This window comes from Ambystoma mexicanum, chromosome 5q (genome assembly GCF_040938575.1).
Source record: "Ambystoma mexicanum isolate Mex_15411 chromosome 5q, UKY_AmexF1_1, whole genome shotgun sequence".
In the NCBI taxonomy this organism is placed as follows: Eukaryota; Metazoa; Chordata; class Amphibia; order Caudata; family Ambystomatidae; genus Ambystoma; species Ambystoma mexicanum.
In genome coordinates, this window is record NC_090933.1 from 305,485,915 (window position 1) to 305,499,053 (window position 13,139).

Genomic DNA, 13,139 nt, shown 5'->3' on the forward strand with positions numbered 1-13,139 from the left:
TTGCTTTGTAGGAGGAGTTGGGAGATGGATGTGACCAGAAGCAGCTTTGGAACATCGATGTGGTGAAGGACAAGGTGGTACAGAGAAATATGAAGAAGGTGTTTATTGTTAAGGGTGGAAGAAGATGTTACCTCAGCAGAGATTTGAAAATACAGTGGTGTTTAAAAAAAAAGCTAGAGGACCACGCATCACCAATGTGTTCATTTAGGAGTGGTGGAGGAACATGCTTACAGTGTGGGTTTGCGGAGGAGCAAAAGATGCTCAAAGATAACAGTTAGAGAGAAGATGGGAAAGTGCAAAACCCTGTAGGAACACGTCTTGAGCCAAGATCCTGATGGGGAGAGATAGACTAGAATAACTGGCTGGTGGAAAACTAAGACCCTGGGGGAGGGGGTGGTAGCTATAGGGCTAGGAAGCACCTCTGTTGAAGTCAATCTCTACATCAACACTATCGACAACATGTTTCAGTCCAGCATTGAGATTCAGAAGGAATCTTGCCCCTCTTGGAAGCCAGAAGAAATGTACAGGGACCTGAGACCCCAGTGGATAAAGACTTATGAGAAGTCAATACAAGAAAGGTAGTGGAACTTCTTAAACATTGGCTTGTGAACCAACTAGAGGAGACCTTGATAAGACCAGAGAGGAAGAATGTCTGCATTGCCTTACCCTGAGACTAAGACCTAATCAGAGAGAGAAAGAGACACCCAAATCCGACCATAACTTAATGGTGCTAGAACCCCTTAAACCTGAAATTATATTTTTTTAAAAATGGGTATCTGTGTTATGCTGAAGGGACAACCATATCCCCAAATTATAGAGAACTGGGAGAACGTTTTATTTGAATACTGTTTTAACTTTCATAAGAGCCCCTTGTTTTTGAATTGTTCCTCAAGCACATACTGGAGAGTCACCATCCTGGCAACTTTGGTTTAGTTAACAGACTTCCAATGTATTATTTTGGCCATCATTTGCAGAGAAACGTTAATACAACTTTTGTTAATCACATCCTTGTGTCGTGCTATGTGTGTCAATCAATGTGAACCAACTGGCATTGGTAAAATACATAAAGACAACCCAAACCCATCATTTTGCTTACTAGCTCCCCCTCCACTGACATTTAATGAAAACACATTCAATGCAAGCACTGCCATGTTGCACTCCCGCCCGACCACCACGCCAGAGCACAGTCCTTGCAATCCCTCACATGACGGAATTTGCAAGGAGAGAACGTCAGAGTCACCTATGGTAGCAGTCAAACATGGAACTGGCTGATCACATCTAAATCACTATGGTGGATTCATACAGCACTTGGTTTTGTGACTTGTTTGAATGTGAGCCAAAAACCTGATATATGCAATGTGAAAATAACACTCAAAACCCCGGAAGTGCTAGGATTTCGTTGCTGGAGTGGGTACTTGTGTAAAGGTATGAGAAACTGAAATTGTTTGAAGAGGTATGCTCTCAGTCCCTTTCCCCTGAAGTATTAACTATTTCAGGACCGTAAAGCGTGGGGGGGGGTGCGGGGGGAAGGGTTGTACTATGCTTGGATGCCAATGTACATGTATATATTATATATTTTAATTTGAATGTAAAATTAACACAAGTGAATGAAACAAACTGAAAACCCAAGTGACATTATAGCATAGCATTTCAAAAATGCCTGATGCAACTGAAGCTTGCTTTATTCATATTGATGACAACATTGGAATCAGTGACGTAAACAGGGAATCACAATTGCCTCCGTATCAAATAGGTTCAGCTTGTTGTTTATTCAATGCGTGTTTTAGTTTATTTTCTACAGCGCACCGACATGTTATCTGGTTCCCACTTCAAGGCGTCTTGAATAATAATTGTGTTTACCTATTTTAGAAAATTCTGCCATGAGAACTAAGGGCCACATTCGATGTGATTCGCTGTTATCGTGTTCGTTAATCTCACCGGATACCGCCCAGATATGAGCGGCACAGCTACTTTGTGCAATCGAACACATGTTTTAATACATTCTAAACTCTCTGAGATCACGGCTGTCTATCAAAACGAAAAATGCCGTCTTTATACAGTAGCCAATTTCATCCCCGTTAGAAAAACAGCGTGACAGCACTTAATGACCAATGCAGAGACACAGCGATGCTGACACGGTTGCCTAGCAACCAGAGGGAAGACGTGTCAGGGAGCACGGGAGAGTCAAATGAATGAGCCGGGGCATCAACATTGCTCAGTTTCCGATGGCTGAAAGGGTCTCCCCGCGTCCAGCTTGCTCAGCATTTGAAGATGAATTAAGCCCAATTGAGACAGTGACAGCATAGAAGGTGAAAGGGCTGGTCCTGACGACTCCGTGCGAACTGGCCCTTCTTCGCTGCCGAGGTGTCTGCCTTTAATATGATTCAAGGGAAGTTAAGCTTTTAATCGCGAGTTGATTTTTAAAATACTTTTGTCACAGAATCAGCTACCGCAAATTATTGCAGGCCGAATACACGGACACATATTAAGACGTCCTAGGAAATGTCTACTGAAGGGCATTTTCTTGAGCCTGTTCCAAGATTGATAGAGATGGCAAACACAGACTTTTTTTGTTCGAGTGCGATTCAAAATGTCTCCTCGGGCAGTCGCGCGTGGTTTTAACTGGGGCTGTGCAGTATTGTTCGGTGAGCTAAGTCACTGCAAAGCAAAGGAGGAATCACGTCATAAAAAGCAAAAAAAGTATACGACCCTGAGATCTGTTTCTGTAGTTATGTACACGTCGAAAAAAACACTATTGATATGTCGCCTTCTTAAGATCTTGGCGGTACATATAACAAAAAAAAATATAAAAAAATAAAAGGTTACCGTTTATTCTCAATTTTTCCGTTCTCCTGATTATGAGTTTGTAAATTCACTAGGGGTTAAACGCTTTAGTATATGCACGATCACACTACTGCCAACAGAATGAAGGAACTACCTCTGGTGGTTTTACAGCAGGAGATACTTCCACCATTTCCCAGGGATGGGCAATGGAACACCGGAATGGCAGCTAACACATCCTCGTAACCCAAGCTACCACCGGTGATAACTGCAATGGCGCTTGGAAGTATTCGCCCACACCAACACACTTGCAATGAGGATTAAGGCAGTAAACAAAATCAACCTGCTCACATAGTTTATTTTCTGCTATAATATTGCCTGTAGAGCACATAGCGTGGCATTGCACTACGTGTGTTTCATACCACCCAGCTGGCAATCAATTTTTAACAACTCGATGTTGGTTCCTTTCCCTAAAATAGAAACTAATGAATTAAATTGAACATAGTTCAGCAATCTCAGTGGCTAGTGAGATGTGCTGACATTAGAGGAGCTCGAGTGTGTCACCCTGATTATTCATTTTTGTTTGCATGAAAACGTGAAATAAACAACATAGTTAAAGTGTTTACGGTAAAAATATAGGACGAATCTATTTTAAATCTGCCCTACAACATGTTCGCCTCCTTTCCATGCTCGCATTTCCACACAGAAAGCCCTCACCTGCGAATAAGTAACATTATGTCCCCAGCATGTCAGAGTGTCACAATGCCTGACTGTCAGGGATTGGCCATTTCACCGACAGTAACTGCCATCTCCAGGTTGAACAGAATAGGCCAGGGAAGCCGCCATTCCAGCAGCGCTGTCAATTTCAGCCATCATTATCTCTGAACATGAGATGACATATGAGTTGGAGGACGGGGAGTTGCCAGGAAGTGGCTGAAGCAGGCAGCAGCCTCTGCAGATAAGCACTATTTACACACACATTTTCTCCCCGTCTGCACTGCACAGCAATCCGTTACCGTTGGATTGGAATAACTAATTTCTGTAGATACGAGTCTGGCTGCATGGCCTTTTATAAACTGTTATTCTCCCCTATGCTTACTTTTCACCCAATGCCGGGCCGTCCTCAGCTCTGGCAGCGCCCCCGGCCAAACACAATTTGGCATGACACCGTGACGTCATGGCTGGCACCACCATGGGAGCCTGGTGCTTTTCACTTACATAGAAAGGCACTAGACCCTGGCTTGGGGGCCTAAGCCTCCCACTTTGGGGAGTTTGCAGGAAGAAAGCAGTACTCTACTGTGATGGGTTCCATGTGTTAATATCCCTGCAAACATATTGCCAAACAACACTATTGTCATATTTTTGCACCAATATTACCCATGGAACCTGCGCGGAACACCCCCGCCACCCACATCATTTGTTTAATGTACCGGGGACACCCCCGAAACCGGCGGTCCCATTAACCCTCATAAATTGTCCCCATTAATAATATTGGCTATAGTTTTACCCCAGGACCATATATATGGCAATATTATTGGTGGGGATAATATTACCTGACACACTTTGATGTTTGAGTGCTAAACCATGGGATCTGATGGGAAAGGGGCGCTATCAAGAATGTATAAGATTTCTCACCTGGGAAAGTAGTCTATTTCCATTTAAACATTCATTCATAGCAGAAAGGGAGCAGTGACAAAGGACAAAAGACCATCCAGGCCATATCAATCACCTGTGCTGACGGCCACCCAGTTGATATCAATACCCTATGATGATGAGCTTTCAAAACTGTCATCCAGCTACCCCTCAACCCCCCCGCCCCCTAAAAGAATGGATGCTAGTTCCACTACCCCTCAGGGAAGCTCTTCAAGGCTGTCCCGTTTTAGCAGACGCCTTATGTAAAAGAAAAGCTCCCGGCACCAAAACAGTAAGCTTTTCTCTCTTGAGGAACATGCCTGACTCAGGAAACTCACAGATCTGCTTCAGAAGACTTGGCACAAGACTGAATGCAGAAACAGCCACCTCACATCCTTTTCAAAGGATGTTTGAATTGGTATATGCGTCTTGCAATTTACAGACTTTTCTTGTTAGGGTGAGTATTGTGACACATGAAAACAGAAACTTGCATTACTCTTTCAAAATGTTCTCTTGCTGAGTAACTATCACACCCATGTTTCCAAATTTAAAATTGTGGGCATTCCGTGTTTAAAATTGAAAATTGAGGGCATTCTTAATAAGAATGCCCACAATTTTAAATTTGAAAAATGCATTTTGCATAAAAGAAAAGTGCATTTTGGGCACATACACTCCCAAAACACTCTTTGCTTTGATGCAAAATGGCAGGTTTCAACACAGCTCCACCCTCCTTCTCCCACAAGGAGGAGGGGTAAATCAGAGTATCTTTTTGGGGGGCAGTGAAGTGAAAAACTACTCTCCAACACAGGGGTGGTAAGCTCTGCACTTTAATAGGGCGCCACCAGGCTGCACCGTGCTTCCATAGCAGCGTAGCCATACAAAAGTGCAAAGCTTCCTGCTCCAGCACAGGACCGGGGAGCTACTCACTTTAATAGAGTGTCGCCTCCACGCCGGCTGGAGGAAGCCTTTGAAAGGCTGCCCGTGCTAATGTGGCAGCAGCACCTTGTTCAAAGGTAAAGCTCCTCGCTCCTGTGCTGGTGCGCCTGGTGCCAGCACGAGAGCAGGGTGCTGTTCATTTTAAAAGGGCGCTGCCACCACACCAGCTCGGGGCAGCATTTCACTTAGTTCCCCCAACATGCGTGGTGGTGTCACCCTTTGAAATGGAAACACTGCTCCCCCAAGGTTATACGGCAGTGGTGCCCAGCATAAGTGAAAAGCTCCTCTAGCTTTTTTTAAAATGTTTATGATATCATATTATTATTACATTATATATATATTATTATTTTTTATATATTTTATTAAAGGCTCCTCCATGCTGGCATGGCGGAGGCTATGGCATCCTGTGTAAATGATCTTAATTTGGTGCCCTGGCCCAGGGAATGGCAGTCAGCCATAAAGGTGGCTTGAAACGAAGGAGGAATCTGCCAGTGTCTGACCACATTTCCCCAGCCACCCACACACCCTTAATAGGTGACACCCTATTTTTTTAAACTTCATCCCCTTGGTCACTCCCCGTCCCCTTCCCCATCACCCTGACTGCCATGACACCCTGAACCCCAGACCCGCACTTACCTGGTGGACAGGGTTTTCATGCATGCCTTCTGTAGCTCCCTCGCGGACTGTGCTGACCTGCTATAAAAATAGAAAATTGAGGTTTTCCGTTTTAGACGTACTATTACAACATCTTTTTCTTCTTCATTTTTTGCTGATGGGAGATATGCACAGACTGTCTCCCTTAAAAACGAGAAATAGCCTACGAGGTGCCCCAGCGTGTGAATAGCAATCACCCAGTTGTCCATGGCGTACACTACATACAAGGCTACTAACGGCCCTTAGCACTCGCAGAGGCCGATCTTAATCTAAGCCCTACATAGGCCGTTACTGCCCTTACTCCTCCCGAACGTGGGGTGATAGCTATAATAATCTCTGCAATAACGTCAAGTATTTTAAAACAGGTAATGCGTGTGTACTTTGGGAATGTTTGACTGATAGCTTCCTCTTCCAGGCATCCATCTTGGATTTGATAGGAGGATTTTATGAATCAAACACCGGATCCCAGGGGCCAGCTTGTTTCACACGTATTCCTAAGTTATTTTCTCATCGACAAATGAAACCTCGTCCATTTGCCTGGTAGCCAAAACGAAATGAGGGCGTTTTTTGTTCTTTTTTTTCTACTGTACAAACATGGGGATCTCAAATTCAGTGGGCTGACTTACAAAACATTTTCAATGGGGGTTTTCCACTGAAAAAAAAACGCTTTTTCTAAGTCAGGCGAAGTGTTTTGTTGTCATGAAGCATATTAACTTTAATTTCCTAAGTATAATGGAGGGACTAATATATTTCTTACATTCAATATTGTTTAAGCCAAATAAAGCTCAGCTGGCAGGGTGTCATGAACTTCAGTGGAAAACAGACCAAATCACAAATTGACATTGACTACCAATGATACGTAGTAGATTGGCATTTTGATTTTCATATATATGTAAATGCTAATATATCCAGATAGTCACCTAATGGTGTGGCTTTCGTTTAAAAAAGCATAACAAGATTCCCACTGCCTTTCGATGTGCACCTTAAAACCCCCAACGCGAACTACTGAAATAGCATGATGGTAAGCAAAGTCTGCACTGACTATGAATGTGCTTAGAAGGTCCATCACATTTGTCAGTATCTCAGAATTCCAGGCCACCCCGAGCCAGAGCTTGAAAAGGTGCTGCCTTGACAGAGTTACTGATTAGCATGTAGAAAATATGCCAGGTGCACACCTGCGATATCACTACATTAGTTTACAGTTAACGTGCTACCTTGAAATGAAGAAGAAAAAAAAGGGATAAACCACCTTTTAAATCGTGCTGTCAGAGTTAAAAGTTTATCTTATGTTTTGGCTGCAGTACCCACAAAGGAGAGAGATGGCGCCTGTGAGCTGGAGCAGCGAAAAGGAAACACGTGTGAAGATGTCTAGGTTTTTTTCCGTTGTATCGTGACAGCCCTAAATTGAAATTCCAAACATAAAAGGAGGTAATCGATAGAAAGAGATGTTGTCAATTTTCTTCCTTGAGGAACCTGAAGGGTTTCTGCACAAATAAACAGTTCTCAGCTCTGCCACAGGTATCCGCGAAGCATGACTTCAAGCAGTCAATTTGGGTAACGATTGCTATCTAGGTTCCATTGTAGTTTTAATTCATAAATCAGATCTAACTAGTCAGCTAAATATGTAAAATAGTTGTATTAAAGTTAAAAAACCTAATCTGAATAGTGTGCCTCAACAGCAATTTACGAAAGAAACAACTGTGTCCATCTGTTCATTCTTTTCGCTCGAGATGAAGATCAACTCGGTTTGCAATTGTATGTTTCCCTGGTCAGATATAGTTTATGGACGCTGCCTTAATTGTCCTTTCAATATACTGCATCGGTACAAATTGCTTGTCATGTCAAACACCACCAGAAACAAGATCAATCATCCCCAACGGGCCATGCAAACTGCACAGAGGAAAACAGCAAAACCAATTACAATGGTTTTCGAAGCCATTTTGCCTTTCTGCCAAGACACTGAATGAATTCTCCTGCCAATGAGAGTAACATGTCTGAGAACTATGCAGCCATTACCTCAATCCTTATTAGATGCCGAAGGAATATTTGGCAGTTCAAATATTCCTCTAATTAGTACCGATTGGGGCCTGGATCACTACTAAAACAAATACACACGACAATGGCATCATTTTTATGGTGTAAGTGCATTTTTGGAGGGGGCTCCTTTCATCAGAAATTGCAAAAGAAGAGACAGCAATGCATTTTATTTTCTGACACATGTATCAAGAACATCTCTGATTATTGCAAAGATACAAGACATCATGGAGAACGTTCAGTCTAGACAGCCCTTGTTAATACTGTTGCTGTTTTGAAAATTACACCATGCATACACATAATAAGTAAACAGAAACACTGCTGTTACAGCAGTCATAAAAAACAAGGAATGGCAAAGCCATTAATTTTAGCTTTGTTTAGGCTTTGCACAATGTGCCAGTGTATGTGTATCCTTAGTGTGTTGGTGAAAGTGCAGTGTGGTGCTGTGTAGCAATGTGAGGGTGTAAGCACATATGTAGTGTGGTGGTGGATGCAGAAATTGTGTTTGTATGCACTATATGTGTATATAAGCAATGTGTCAATGTATGCACAGTGTGTGTTTATGCACAGTGTGACACTGTATGAGCAGTGCAAACATGCATGGCACTCTGTGGGCATTGAGGATGTGTGTGGTTGTATACCTAGTGTGATTGTGTATGAATACTGTGTGCATGTAGGTGCAGAGTGTTAGTGTACATATGAGGTGTAATGGTGCATATGCAGAATGGGAGTTCATGTGGAGTTTAAGGGTGTGTTTGCGTGTGTGTGTGTGTGTGTGTGTGCACGCGCGATGTGTTAATGCATGTGCATTGTGTGGGTGCATGAACCACGTGGGTCTATATACATTGCAAGGAACCATGTTCAGGGTAAGGCTATGCATGCACCGTGTGGGTGAACATGCTAAATTTGGTGGTATTTTCAGAATTTTAGTGTATTTGCAATTTGTGATTGTTTGCTTGTTGTAAACATTCTCCTTTGTTATCATACAGCACAGGCCAAAATGATGTAATAGAGAGAAAGTGTTTGTTCTCATTTGTAATTAAGTAAATAGGAGTCATAATTATGCATTCTGCTTTCAATAGTTCCTTGCAAGATAGCATCATAGCAGAAGGAGTAATCACCAGACCTGTATGTGGTCTGTGTCTGAATTTAACTGGACTGAAGCTTTACGATTTCTGCTTCACAACTGGAACCTTGACCACCTGTGGCTGCCATCTCTCACGGGGAGGAAGAGCTTGCTGGAACCAAAAGTGTGACTGCGCTGCTCACAGGGGTCTGCCAAATCTGTCTAGGTCACAATGTCTACTCAAAACTACTGCTCTTGAGAAGTCCTCTTAGTTCTGCCCGAACCAAATTAGAGCTGTCTTTGATCTGTCCATGGGTCTCTGCCTGAGTGTGAAATTAGCCCACAGTGGACGCCTTGAACTCTCTTTGAGCCGTCTAAAACAAAACCAATGGTGAGACTCCTTGTCCCCACTGATTACCTGTCCCTGTTATCTATGGTGTTGCATATCGAGGCATCTTACATCTCTTTAAGCAGCTCTATCCCTAGTGACTTGGAGTGGGCATGAGCTACCTTTCATGCCAAAGGCGATGATGGAGCCTGGGTCAAGAGTCATCCTTCAGATCAACTAGGACCTGGCGACTCCCTCTGTAGCTGGAAGTCTCTTTTGAACAATACTTTAATTACTTTTTGCAAGAGGTTGCTTAATAAGTAGATCGGCGTGTAATCACAGCGCTATCACAAAGAATGGACGTCTAATGTGTTGCTTAAATTGTTTCTAGCCTAACTGAGGTTTGTGAATCTGTTCCTCCCACCACATTTTGTCCATTTACAGTTCACATTGCTACTTAACTGTGTTGTAATATAACATGATAGCCAATCTACTTCGGTGTTACCAAACTCTGGTCTATGTATGTTTGAAAGTGACTTTATTAAAAAGTAGTGCAATTATTTTACGGGTTGCTTGTGTCTAATACATATTGGGTCTAATTTAACACATATTTAGTGTGGTGCAAAGTCACTTTGCCTATAAAAGTACACTTTGTGCACCGCTAAAAACGAATTTCGATTCACGGATTGGACATTGCGCTGGTCCCTCCTAAATTGGGCTGTGCCAGAGCGCTTTGTTCAGCACAGAGCACAACACATGGGAAGGGCCTGAGCAGAGAACTACATAGGGAGCAGAACATTTCAAAATCTCCATTCATTGTTGAAAACGAGGAAGAACATGGGCGCGGGGAGGGATGTACCAGCAACAAACAAACATGCCCTATGAAACGCTTAGGAAACGCTATTCACAGAAGCTATTCCCGAAATTGCCAGTAGTCCAAAGTATCACGCATATCTCACACTCTTACTGCTACCTGCTACACGTCGCAAAGTACAAAGTGCAATTAAAGTTTAAGTAGGAAAGCGCCACACATCCCCACTGAACATAGGACTTCAACAATGCTGGACCCTGCTTTACTAGCAACAATCCTGCCAAGTGGAAGAAGGAGGAGGACGAGGAGGAGTGGAATATAGGACTTCCACAATGCCGAACCCTGCTTTACTAGCAACGATCCCACCAAGTGGAAGAAGGAGGCGGAGAAGGAGGAGGAGTGAAACATAGGCCTTCCACAATTCCAGACCCTGCTTTACTAGCAACGATGCTACCAAGAGGAAGAAGGAGGAGTGGAACATAGGATTTCCACAATGCCGGACCCTGCTTTACTAGAAACAATCCTACCAAGTGGAAGAAGGAGGCGGAGGATGAGGAGGAGGTCCAGAATCTTCCGTCCACAAACTACATTATTTGGGATGCCAGATGAGGAGGTGTATGGAAGAAACCAATTCCCTCCCCTTGTCATCCAATACCTGGCCATGGAGTGGGAGAATTACCTGGTTTCAGCTGCTATGTGCTCACTGGCAGTGGCACCCATGGTGAAAGTACGATCAGCGTTACACTTCCTGGCAACTGGATCATCCCAGCACCCTACAGCCTCCTAATCCAAGGGGCCTCCTAATCCCTAATCCAGGTACCTCCACCAGACATGCACTGCATCCTAGCATGTGTGCCTATGCACATATACATGCCACACACACCCTGCAGGCAATGCAGAGAGTGTGCCAGGGATTCTATACAATTGCCCAATTTCCACAGGTCCTGGGAGCCATAGACTGCACAAATGTAATGCTCTGCCCCCCCCCCCCAAGACACTGAACATGCCTATCGCAACAGGAAACATTGGCATTCCATTAATGCACAGATGATTGGTGATGCCAAGGGACACATCATGCATGCCAATGCCATATATACGGGATGTACTTTGGACATCTACATCTACTGACATTCTCCCATATACCAGACCCTTGCATTGGGATCATTTGGAAACACGTGGATGGTGGGTGATTATCAACTATCATGCACATACAAGCAGTCACATGACACTGTTAAGGATTTCAATCAGGCGACAGACTCTAGTCCCAGCCTAGTATGCAGCGCACAACTGAAATGCTTATTTATTTATATATAGATTCAATATTTGAGAGATACACCACTCATATCACACACCCTTTCAAGTAACCCGAGTCGCGTCGCGATAGACCATAGACCAGGACCAGGAACCAGGCTGGTGGCTAAAGGTAATATTTATTTATTTATTTATACAAAAATTCAAAAGAAATCATACATATTTTAATAAATGGGGCAGAAATAACCAATGTGATGATAATAACAATAGGAATGTAGGCAATGCACTTAATTTAACCCTTTAGTAACACAGATAGAAAACACCAGGGAATAGAAACACATTTTGGATTTTCGGAAATATAGCACTCAAGTTAGGCTTTCCCCCTGCAATGTTCCCTCAACCCACAAATAATCACTTCTGAATGGATATAAGGAAGCAGCACGCAGTTAGGAATATAAATCTGGAAACGGAATTCAAATCTAACTTTCCCCCCTCAAATGAGAGTGAAAAACGGATTTGAAACCCTTGCAATGTTAAAATGACACTCGGGAATGGCTGAATAAAACAACAAATGTGTATAAAAATCTTGAAACAAAAACAATTCTTTACTAAAGCAACACTGGAAAGATACTAGCAATCACAAGCAATGGATTGAGCAAAAGCATACAATTTGAAATTGGAAGATTTACAACAGTTTATAATCAAAATGACACGAGGGAACTTTTGCAAGTATTTTGATTCCCGCCTGGAATTAACCAAACGGTTTTTAATAAAAACGGGTGAAATTCATTTTTTTGATTGGAGTTTTTGGGGTGTAGCTATAGATCTTAGGTACAATCTGGAAGTGAAATGAAGTCTCTAGCTATTAAACTGAGGGAGACAGGCAAGATTGAATGAGGTGCGTTTTTGGAAATGGATTGCAAACTTGGGCTAAACTAGATTTAATGACTAAGGAAAAGAGAATGTCACCAGTGAATCTCCACAGTTACGTGGCCGTTGTAACCCTTCACGTGGTGTACCCCGTTTCCTTTATGGAAAATTAATTTATTTAATCAAAATCGCTAATAGCTTATGTTCTAGCAAAACTAAAATGACGAGAAAATCGGCGCTAACACTAGGAATCTAAGCAGGGTTGCATAAATAATGCTGTCAATTTTAACAAGATATCGGGGTCAAAATAGGATAGTTTAGAGATTGGGATAGGACAAAGACAAGATAAGTTGACTATGGATTTCTATGGGGTAGGGATGATATTAATAGTCCACTTTTTAGTTTTTGGATTTTGGACAGTCAGCGCTCTGGTCACTACACGATCTGGTCTAACAAAGGACAGCCGGACAAAATCAGCGGGACAGGACCAGCTGGGCATGGACTAGTTATCGGATAGCACTGGATACTACAGATCAGCTGGATGGCAGGTTTGCAGCAGGCATGCATTTAGTGAGCAGCAAGCCAGGTTAATTCTGAATGCTTCCCAAAACACCACAGTGTTTCCCTTGGTTATTGGGATTATTTTATAATTGAGGCCTTGCTGAAGCGGGATCAGCAATACTTGGTCTTGTGGTTGGGATCTGGAGTCTAGATGGATAAATGCAAGATGAAGACAGGAACAGACAAGAACAGGACGCCGGGGTAGGTAATCAGGA

The 13,139-nt window shown here is 42.9% G+C and overlaps 1 protein-coding gene across 1 annotated transcript in view; it reads left to right on the forward strand.

The window, feature by feature from the left end:
• LOC138497369 (cadherin-7-like) overlaps positions 1 to 13,139 on the forward strand; it is a 1,579,032-nt gene that overhangs the window by 220,781 nt on the left and 1,345,112 nt on the right. The gene's annotated exons all lie outside the window — the stretch shown is intronic.